At 37.5% G+C, this 9,972-nt stretch overlaps 1 long non-coding RNA gene across 1 annotated transcript in view; it reads right to left on the bottom strand.

Annotated features, from left to right (window-relative positions):
* Window positions 1-1,451: 1,451 nt before the first annotated feature.
* The window catches only part of LOC134809235 (uncharacterized), a 44,369-nt gene continuing 35,848 nt past the window's right edge, over window positions 1,452-9,972 (bottom strand). The window contains exons 2-3 of the long non-coding RNA XR_010154437.1: window positions 4,453-4,676; window positions 1,452-3,539 (exon numbers count right to left, since the gene is read on the bottom strand). This is a non-coding gene — a long non-coding RNA (uncharacterized LOC134809235). The remainder of the gene's footprint in view (window positions 3,540-4,452; window positions 4,677-9,972) is intronic.

Here is a 9,972-nt window from a genome sequence, read left to right as displayed (position 1 = left end):
CCTCTGCTTGTCTCTACCTCTACCTCAATCTCTCTCTATCGTCTCTATCTCTATCTGTTCCTCTTCCTTTTTCTACCTCTACCTGTACCTCAACGTCTGCCTCTATCTCTCCCTCCATCTGCATGTCTGTTTCTATCTCCATCTCTATTGCTAATGCTATTTCTTTCTCTACTTCTACCTCTTTCTCAATCTACCTCTACTTTTCCTCTGTCTAACTCTGCCTCTACCTATTCCTCTATTTCTATCTCTGTCTGCATCTCCATCTCTATCCCTACCTCTACCTCTTCCTCTATCTACCCCATCTTCATTTCCATTTATATCTCTATCTCTAGCTCTAGCTCTACCACTCCCTCTCCTTCTACCTCCACCTCTACTCCCATCTCCATCTTCATCTCCATCTCTGTCTCTATTCTATCGCTGTCTCCACCTCTCCCTTTCTTGCCTTTCCAGAACGATCTATACTCTTTTATGATTCCAGGCCTTTGCATATTTTATTCTTTTGTTTTGACCTTCATTTATTTCCTTTTCCACCTAGAAACTCCTTTTCATATTTCAGTTCCCATCTGTGTTGTAAGGCTTTTCTTTTATTCTATAGCCTATATCTTTTGTGAATACGTTATACTTATTTTAACTTCTGTGACTCTCCTATAGCATGAGCTCCTATAGCATGAGCTGCCTGAGTAAGAGAACTGAGGATTTTATTTTTTGACTGGGTGGATTTTATATGCAGTAAAATTAAAATATATACTGTGGCTTTGAAAATGTTCAATGCAATTAGATTCAGAGAACAGCTATTTCATTTAAATAATTAGTGCCAAAGCCCGTTTATATATTTATCTTTAAAATTACTGTAAAAAAGTTTAAATTGTATGTTTCCCTATTGGATGTAAAATTAAGTTGTTAATATAAGTTTGATATCCTTTTTTAGATAAAATAATTGAGGAACACTGATTTAAGAGACAGATTTACAATCACCAGTTATTTAATCTTACTTTTCTCTTAAAATATAATTAAAATATAAATTCTTACTAAAATCTTATTTATAAAACATTTCTTTATATTCTGTATCTGTCTTCTTTTATTAAAATGTAAATTTTATATTCTATTCTCTTGTCTTGAGAAGATAATTATTATAGTCAAAATCTCATTCCTTTTGACAATAAGTAATTTCTCCTTTACTTTCTCATTGTGGAATTCATGAGACATAAAATTTAAAATGCTTAGCCTTATGTTAATGATTCAACAGAGTACTCATTGAGGCAAAACCACTTTGGAAGTCATTCCTGAAGAATTATCTCATCTTTGAAATAATGATCCATGACTAGAGAAGTCCCATGACTCTAGGAGTGAGCGTTAGAAAGATAATGTGATAGAATTACTTGGAGACTAAGAAAGAGGAAAAGAGAAATATTGTCACACTACTAAGGAGCGGCTTGGTTAGTACTCCTGTGTCTATTGTCCCTTGTTTATTTATTTCAGTTGTTAGAAAACTATGCATTTATACTCAATCCCTGGAAAGTACCCAAACACACATGCTTTTTAAATTTATTTTTTAATGAGCTGTATGAAAAAAACTGGTACATTTTCCCAGAGGTGGGCCTAGCCTAACTGCTGAAAAATACCATGAGATTCAAACCAATGTTCTCTGATCAGAAAAGTTTACCAAAGCAAAGTAACCCCATTCTGCAAAAGTTGAAATTTGCCATTAAAGTAAGAACTGTAATGTCCATGCATTTGATCAATAAACTCCTGCTAAATATATCATCATTTCAGTTAGTTTGAAATGAACTCAAATGGCCCTTTTAATTGAGTGAAGGTAGCTATTTACAAATAAGTGTGCTTCCATATAAAAGTGACACAACTAATTCTGAAAATTACCTAATTTGAAAATTCTCCAGTATCAAGAAACTGTCATTAAGGCAATAACATAGAGCTCATAATAAACATTATAATGAATATGAATAGACTTTTGTTGTGAAAAACCTACTTAAAGGCAGTTTGTTACAAAAAGCTTGTATCAAAAATTTTTAGGAAAAATTTTAATTAAAGATAAGTGGATTTATATCTATTTCCCTTCTTAACTTCTTGATAACTGTAGGTTCCATGGTAAAATCAATGGAAAAATGTATAACCTTGAGGAGTGACATGACAAGGGCCATTAGATGTTAAAATAATTTTCTCAGACTGGGGTAGGTAGCTCATGGCTAGACTTACATGTTTTGCCAACTAGATAGAAGCCACAACAGCTGTGAATAAAACATTATTCAAACATTTGAGGTTCTGTCACTCATTCTTCAACAATGTCAAGCTTTCCACTTGTGTAAGCTTGTTTTGGTTTGTTGATGTTTATATCCAGGAGACAATTTGACTCCCTGATGAAGTATTCTAGATATGCAAAGCCTTTTTCATGTAGAGTTAAGGAAGTTAATATACCCAAGTAAAAGAAACCGATGTCGTTCAATAGTACCAACAAGCCCATCATTTAATTGATAACGGCTCATTGTATTTGTAATGCAACATCCAAAAACACGATTTAGCATCAAGATTTTTGCCATTCGTGCCTATTTCGTGTGTATGTTCTCACTCCTCACTTCATTCTCTTAGACCGCTGACATTTTCTGCTGCTGATTTTGGGGTCTCTCTAATACTTTGGTCTGCCTTAACAATGTATTAGGTTGGTGTGAAAGTAATTCACGATTGTTGCCATTAAAAGTAATGGTAAAAAATACAATTACTTTTGCACCAACCTAATACAACAAACTGATTTAAAAACAAACAGAAATGTATTTTCTCACAGTTCTAGGGGTTGGAAGTCCAAAATCAAAATATAGCCAGGGCCACACTCTTTCCAAAGGAAAGAGAGAATACTTCCTTTCTTCTTGTACCTCTGGGGGCCCCTAACCTTCCTTGGCTCGTGGGAGCATAATTCCAATTTCTGTCTTTATCTTCAGGTGACCTTCACCTCTATGTCTCTGTGTTTTTTCCTCTCCTTATAAAGGCATCAGTCTTTGTAGTTAGAACCCATACTAAGTTCAGAATTATGATTTCATCTGAAGATCTTAATTACTTGCATCTGAAAAGATCATTTTCCCAAATAGAATCACATTCTGAGGTTCTTGTGGACTTCAATTCTTGGGAGTCACTAATTCATGACACATTATTAGTAATTCTCTTCTCAGATATTTAGAATTAATTTAACAGAATCCTAAGGCTTGTGTAGCTCTACACTTTTGTGGAAAGCCAACATCCATCTTTGGCAAGAAACTATAAGAGGGTACCATTTCCAATTTTCTACTTACCAGAAAAAATAAAACAAGTACTAATATTTACTCCATCCCACACCACTGTAGTGATATTAAGCTATGTCTCTGGCCAGTGTTTTGGATTCCACATCCCAAGAATTCTTGTTATATGATGGAATGTGCCAGTTGGCAGGCCTGCAGAATTACAGCTTCTGGTGCAACAGCTGTGTCTTGATGTGTGTCCTCAGTTGAAAGAGAGGCCCCAGAGCAGAAATTCTTCGCTACTTCCAAGATAGACTAAAAGAAGGAATCAACATAGTTGGACATGAATGTCTGTTCCTGCTGACATCACTGAAATAAACATGCCATTTGGCAGGGCAACAGTGTATGTGTGCTGGGGTAGAAGGAGTAATGAGTCAAAGAGCCCCTAACCAACAGAGCCTAAAGGAAAGCTTGTGTGCTAATACTTTAGGAATGGGTGCAGTACCAGGTCATTAAGGTTGAGGGGAAGAAAATCACATACAAGTTGGCATGCTACTGAGCTGGCCCCAGGAAGCTCGACTGACTAACGAGTGATGCAGGGTGTCTGTGCAGAGGCCAATGAAAACACCTTCTCCACAGTGATCCTGTGGGGGAGAGAGTGAGTAAACGTGAAGACATAATTTGTTGGCTCCTCAATTTCTTCTGACTCTCAATGGCCAAATATACCCTAATGGTCTGAAATCCTCAACATTTCTGGACTGTGTTACCTAGTCCCACCTTGAAAGTAACTGGGGAGGCCAGATTCTTCCTGGGTTTAGGTAGCTTTGCACTGGGCATTGCAGTTATTACAGCTTTCATGACAGCAGGTAAGGAGAATATGCTGCTGTCTGGCCCATGCCAGGAGGGAGGCTGAACTAGCAAGCAGCGTCATGAGGTGAGGCATGGAAAGCGACAGAGAGCTGGGATACTACATTGAGCAAGTGGCAGAGGCCTGGAAGGAACGAGTAGGATTGAGAAAATACCCTCAGGAAATACCAGAGTTCACTGGTAATAAATAATGGACAAATTTTAGTCAACTTCTCAATCCTTATAAGAATAAGCAGGGCATATCACAAGAACTGTTTGAACCAGAATTACTCTAGTAGGTCTAGTTACCAGCACAGCTCAAATAATCACTTTGAATTAATATTTACACTGTTTTCCAAATCTTAATACCAGGGTACATTACCTAACAAGAAACCAATTCCTTAGAAGAAGCCCATCTAATCAGACAGTGGCTTTCTTCATCAGCTTGGGTTGTTGTAACACATTACCCTAGACGAGGTGACTTCGACAGCAAACATTTCTCATAGCTCTGGATGATGGCAGTTTGAGATCAGGGTTCCAGTCTCATCTGAGAACAGTTTTGGTGAGGGTACTCCTCCACTCCATAGATGGCTATCTTCCCACTGTCTTCTCATGTGGGACAGAGAGAGAATGAGAGAGAGTGAGAGAGAGAGAGAAACAGAGAGAGAGAGAGAAACAGAGAGAGAGAGGCAGAGAAGAAGAAGCAAGCTGTTTTCTGTCCTTTTTTAAAAAATAAGGGCACTTATCTCATCATAAGGAATCTCCTCTCATGATCAAATTCCTCCCAAAGGCCCATCTCAAATTACTATTACATTGTACATTAGGATTTCGACATATGAATTTTGGGGAGACACATTCAGTCCATAGTAGTGGCCTCCAGCATCCATCCCTGTGTTTCCTTTGCTCTTCAATATTCTCTGGAAACACCCTTCCATACTACACAGACTTTACCTATTGTTTTCTTCTCTCTCCTCATCTTATCCTCCTTTCTGATTCTTGACTGTGGTGGACACAAATTCTCACCCTCCAGGCTCAACAGTTCTCAATGACCGTCTGGGTTCTACAGCTTGTCTTTGGGAATACAGTTTCAAAGGGCCAGTTTGTGACAGGCTAAATACTTTGAAAAGCTTCCCCAGGAAAATAGTTTCATTGGTTACTTTAACAGGCAGAGAGTGTAAGCCAAATTATTTTGTGCTTTTGTTTGATCTGTGTATTGCCAATGCTGAGATATTCCAGTTTAATTGATACTTTCTTTTGAGTGGCAATCTGGTGTTAAATTTGTTGCATGAAATGGATGCCAGTAAGTTTTTAAGTGCATAAAACATCTGACCCAATTGTAATAAGAGACATTAAATTAGGTAAATATTATCATTATCCTCTGAAGGTGAAAATGGTCAAGCTGATAGCAAGTGAGAGGCAGATATGGGATGGAGAGTAAGGTCTGATAATATTTAAGTATCTGTTTCCTGATGTCTCTGAGTTCAGCTTCCATTTTGTCATTTTCATAAGTTTGTTATGTGCAATGTGAGCTCAGCTGCCTCAAGTTAGAAATACTATTGGAAAATACACCTGGTATGTAGGCTTGCCATGTACCTTTCTTTTTTTTCTTTTTTGACAGAGTCTTGCTCTGCTGCCCAGGCTGGAGGTCAGCCGCACCATCTCACTGCAACCTCCGCCTCCCGGGTTCAAGCTATGCTTCTGACTCAGCCTCCTGAGTAGCTGGGATTACAGGCGCCTGCCACCATGGCCAGCTAATTTTTTGTATTTTTAGTAGAGACGAGGTTTCGTCATGTTGGCCAGGCTGGTCTCGAACTCTGGAGCTCAGGCAATCTTCCTGCCTCAGCCTCCCAAAGTGCTAGGATTAGAGGTGTGAGCCCCCACACCTGGCCCCATGTTCCTTTCTTAGGCAACATTAAAGAACAGAGGATGTCAGAGAGATCTTGCCATCCTTAATCCTCAGTTGCATCTATGAAGCCAAGTTGGGTCTAATTCAATTGAACTGGCATGAGAAGCAACTGTTATCTACCAGAGTATTTGTTCAAAATTAAAAGCTATATACATGGTACTTACCAAGAATGCCAGTGTGGCAGAACTGGAACTTGTTCTATCAAAATGACTAGCTATGTCCACAGTTAGGGAATCTCAAATCCAAGTTTATTTATTTTATATAAGGGAGACGTTACCTTCCTTGCTTCTCATATTCCAATAGTCTTCTTAAATTTCCTGCCTAATCATAATTACTGGTATGAACAATATAGTAGATGATTCGAGTCTGAAATAATTTTTAAACACTTTAGACTTAATTAAGTCCACATGGTCATAATTTTTGGTTAGAGTCTGCATTAAGAGTAACATTTAAGTGAAAGTCAATCAGTTGATGAAGTCAAGTATCTAAACTGATGAAAATGTCTTTCAAGAATATAAAATTCAGTGAGGCATAGATTTCTCAAAACAAGCTTCACCATCTTGTGTGTGTGTTGCATCCAATTCTATTTGCTTTACAGGCACAGTGTCACTGCTATTAATTATTACATAAATTGAAGGTGTTTGTTTCTAGCTTTATGATCATGGCCCCAATGACTTCTTCTCCCAAACAGATTTTTATACAATTTTACTCCCTGCTCTCTCTCAGACCCTTTGGGGACAAAAATTTTTTTCTCCAGCCTGTGGACATTGAGAGCCCCATTCTCTTTGGGATTCAGTACGTACCTAGATATACTTGTGGAATGTTGAAATACACATGGTCATCTCTAACTTCAAGTTTTTCTGTCCACATCCCCTCCATACTCTGCCCCGTTTTCTTTTAAAGTACTAATATCCTAGAACTTCTCCTAATCCTTCCCAGCCATTCACTACCCAATTGAGAAAGAGTGCTCCAGAACTTTCTCTCCCCCACTAGCGCCCTGTCTAGCCTCATCAAAAACATTTTCTTACTGACCAGGTAAACTAGAAAGAATCTGATATTTCATTTTATTTAATTTCTATTTAATTTATTTATAAGTATTACATGTATTATATTTAAACTGTTTACATATATATATATCCTCATCTAGAGATATTTGCATATTAACAGAGTAAATTGCTTTTATCTAAATCAGTAATCCTCAACCTTGGTTGTATATTAGAAACACCTGAGAAATTTTTAAAAACCATCAATACCTAGGTCTTGGCCCTAGGGATTCTGATATAATTGACCTAGGGTATGACTTGTATATCCTGTATTCATAAAATCTTTCCTAGTGATTCTAATGTGTAGTCAGTGCTGAAAAATTTGCTTTAAAGAAATATGTCTCTTTAAATGCACAAACCTAGACACCTCTCCTTTTATTTAAGGGATCTCTGGCTCCTCCAAGTAATTTGAGAAGCTGCGTCTTTTGGCAGCATAGATCAGCTGTTCAGGGGCTCTCCCCATTCTTCTCCCCCTTTCTCTTTTCGGCTTTGAGACCGGTGCCAAATTAATCACCACTATAATCAAAACTACGATGTTTCACTTTCCCATAATTCCATCATTGTGCGTGATATAAAGTGTGGAACATACAAAAATTTGAGCTTCTAAGAGAAAATAGACATACACACTTGTTGAATCAAGAATCTCTGCCTCTGTCATGTCTGACTCCTTGCACCCATGATTTAAATTTACCTCGTAGCAAAGAAGGCATGAGGGAAATTCTGTACTATAAAAGGGTGCCTCCATGAGATTTCCCCTAAATGTTCAGATAATCAAGGTTATCCATATGGGGCAGCAGGGAACTAAACAAAAAGTTTGACTCATTTGTTCAGCAAATATCCATTAAGCGACTACTATGAGCTACCATATGAAGTGCTGGGAAGACAGTCAAGATGAAGCCCCTGATCTCAAAATGCTTCCGGTCCAGGAGTAGAGTGTGGCTAGAGGCTGGGAGAAGACAAAATTCACTAAGTAGGAATTTAAATATAACCATGGTAACATTGGAAGGTGAAATTCAGGGAGTTGTTAGTTTGAGATGGTTGGTGTGACCCGGAAAAGGTTTTATTGAGGTAATGGTATTTCAATTGAGAGTTAAAGGGTAGGAATGGTGGCAAGGGCAGAATCCCGGCAGAGGAAAAAGTTGTTTAGATTCAGAGTTGGGAATGGCTTTGGTCATTAAAGAAAATAAGTAAAACAAACAAACAAAAATCAATATGCTTGAAACAGAGTAAACAAAAAGAGGGGCTAGTTAAAAATGGGCTGGAGAACCAAGCTGAGGCTGGAATCTACAGAGCCCTGGAGGCCTCCTTAAATTTTTTTCATTTTATCCTAGGAGGAATTAGAAATAACTACAGTTTGTTATATAAAAGATGACTCTCAGAATTTAAAAAAAAGAATTTTAAGGTTTATTTGTTTATGTATTGCTAGTTTGCTCAAACATCACCTTCTTAAAGAGGCCTACTCTGTCTCTTCTCTTAGTACAGCAAGCTGGCTGCATCTCCACCCCTACTCCTCCCGGTGGCCCTTAATACACTGTGGTTTTCTTTATGCCTGCTACCAATCAAGTCATTTACTCATTTATCAAGTTTATTGCCTATTGTTTGTTTCTGCTCACAAGTGCAAGCCCCCCATATGCAGAGCTCTGCAACATCTGATGCTGTATTGCACGCAGCTTCTTAGAGCAGCATCTAATATAAAAGAGAATTGTGCTCAATAAGTATTGACTCAGCACATGAGCTTCCCTAGGCAAAATCACTTATTATGTCTTTGTTCTTCATCAAAAATTCACACTAGGCAGTTTAAACTTAATTAAGGTAGTACATAAAATAAATTGCTTTTTTTTTTTCCCTTGGGAGCTTTGTAATGAATAGTCTCAGCATTATTTATTTAAGCTCTGTAGCAGACATGGTCACATTCTCAGCAGAGAGGTCATGAACAAAATATTCTCATCCAAGGAGATTTTTTTGTAGATTAGACTCAAGAGGTCCAACATTGGCAAGTCAGCATGTGTGATATTTTTCTAGGCCTGTTCTCACACATATCCATTTCTAATTCACAATCCACAGTACAGACTTCACATTTATAGGAGTCAATTTTTAAGTTCACGTAGTGACCCCTCAGATATGTAGCTATGTAATCTCTAGCAAAAGCCCAAGTACTTTTTTACCTCCTGAGATATCAGTGCTGAGAAAATGGTGGGCTTTTGTTTTTAAGGATGCAGCTCTTGGTCTATAGAGGGTTTGAGCAGCTGACCAGTAGAGGGCACCTGCCACTCTTTAAAATTGCCTCGTGTCCTGTCAGTCTAGAGACACAGGCTTCACTGATTTATAAATAAGTTATTATTGCCTTCAGAATATTTTTATTTCCTTTCTGATCATCCAATATTATTGATTTCTAACACAAGTAATATGTCATAATAAAAATAAAGATGCATAAAGAGAAAAACTAAATCACTAATAGTACGATTACCCAGAGATAGCATAACCACTATTAATGTTTGATATTATTCCATATTATAATATAGGCATCTGAATTCCATGTATTTCCCCAAATGGGATCACAAAGTAAACGCTATTTAATAACTTAAAAATAGATGAAATATGCAAGCTGAATCTAGAGCTATATCTTATAATGCCAGAAAGTCCTAAAAAAAAAAAAAGGAAGAAAAGAAAAGCCACAATGATGGGGGCATGTCAAAGGGTCCGAGGAACAAACTGAAAAAGCTCCAAGTGTCCACAACTAGAACAATTTGGGCAACAAAGTAAACAAAGTAGCATTGGAATATGCTCCAAATTATAAAATCAATGTCTGAGTCCATACAGATATCAATACACAATTGAATAGATAGTAGAGAAGAAACAAATCTGCCTTGTAGAAGAATACCAAATAATCAAAACAACTCACTTCTTCAGTATGAGCTGTTAATAGTGACTTTCTTCCAAAGGATGCAATATG

Source organism: Pan troglodytes, chromosome 22, assembly GCF_028858775.2.
Source record: "Pan troglodytes isolate AG18354 chromosome 22, NHGRI_mPanTro3-v2.0_pri, whole genome shotgun sequence".
Taxonomy (NCBI): Eukaryota; Metazoa; Chordata; class Mammalia; order Primates; family Hominidae; genus Pan; species Pan troglodytes.
This window is presented reverse-complemented; position numbering and strand designations above follow the sequence as displayed.